The following is a 1,572-nucleotide window of genomic DNA, read 5'->3' on the forward strand; positions in this document are numbered from 1 at the left end:
CACACACACACACACACACACACACACACACACACACACACACACACGGGACTTTCTGCTGCACCAGGGGAATTAACATTCCCTCCTCTTTTGCTAGAGCTCTTCTAGTTCAGTCTTTCATCCCTAGCAGATGGAATCACCACACAACACAGCCTTCTCTCTCACTGTAACCACATCACTCTTCCTCATTCAGCCTGAAATTGCTCTCACAAGCATTAATCCTCAAATATAAATAACGGGCCAGAATCCAGTGTCAGTTACATGATGAGGTTAATTATTCTATAGGCACAAATTTCTAATGTCGATAGACTTCACCCAAACTATAGAAAACAGCCTCCTCCCCCAAGCATGGTAGCACATCCTTGTAATCCCAGCACAGGAGTATCACGAACTCAAAGCCAGAGCTACAGAGCAACACCTGCTTCAATCTCTACCCAAAAGGTCACAAACAGCTTCTCAGCGTTAGCTCTGATTTAATGCGATGAGACCAAAGACGCTGGAGAAACAACGCGCACTGGCCCACTCCACTGTCTCTGGAACGGCTGTCCGCGACTGGTTCTTCTCTCCCCTTACACGGTGCGCCGCAGCTGGCTGGCTCGCCACCGGAGACCGCCCGCTCCGTTCCGCCGCGAGGTGGCTCGGCGAGGCTCCGGGACGCCGAGACTCCGCGGGATCCAGCGACGTCACTCAGCCCTGGCGCTGATTGGCTGGTCACCGGTGACCTTGGGGGGAGGAGCCAGAGGCAGCGCCGGAAACCGCGGACGGGCGCGGGCCACGTCCCGAGACCGGGCGTGCGCACTCCAGATCCCAACCGCTGCGGAGGCCCGTGCACCTCCTCCTCTGGCCTGAGGGGGCATCCTCGCGTCTAGGCGGGGCGGGGCGCCACCTGCGGACGGGGTCACGGCGCCGCGGGCCGGCGAGAGCGAGGAGGGGTCACAAAGCCTCGCCGAGTCACTCGGAGGGTGTCTCTCAGTGAGAGGAGCACAGGGAGGAGGGGGCAGCGCCGGGGGCTCTGGGCGCGCACCGATGTGGCAGGGTCGTCCCGGGAACGGTTCCCCCGACGGAGAGCGGGCCCCGAGGGGCGGCGGCCTTTGAGGGGCGCGGATCTCGCCGGGGGGTGGGCCTGGCGGAGGGCGGGGCCTCCCCGCAGGTGCAGGCTTCGAAGCGAGGGTCGTCAGGACAAAGAAAGGGGAGGGCGGCCGGGGCGCAGCGCCGGAACCCGAACTTTACTTGGGCGCTCCGGGATGGAGTGAGGCGGGGTCGGGGCGGGGATGCGGCGGCCGGAGGCTCCCTACAGCGTGGAGCACCGCGACCACCCGAGAAGGCAGGGCTGAGCGAGCCCCGAGACTTAGGGGGTCGGGGTCAGAAGACCCCAGAGATGGGCAGTCTGGGTGGGGCGCCGACGGGGCGGGCAGCGGAGCTGATCCTTGGCGCCCAGGGCGCGGCCGGGTTCGCGCCCGCAGTCAAGCCTTAGGTCCTGCGGTTCACGCCCCGGCCTACGCGGGGTGCGCACCTGAGGGGGCGTGACCGGCCGCGGCCCGGGCTCCAAGGAGTTAACGGCAGAGCGGGCCC

Source organism: Psammomys obesus, unplaced genomic scaffold, assembly GCF_907164565.1.
Source record: "Psammomys obesus unplaced genomic scaffold, mPsaObe1.curated_primary_1811, whole genome shotgun sequence".
Lineage (NCBI taxonomy): Eukaryota > Metazoa > Chordata > Mammalia > Rodentia > Muridae > Psammomys > Psammomys obesus.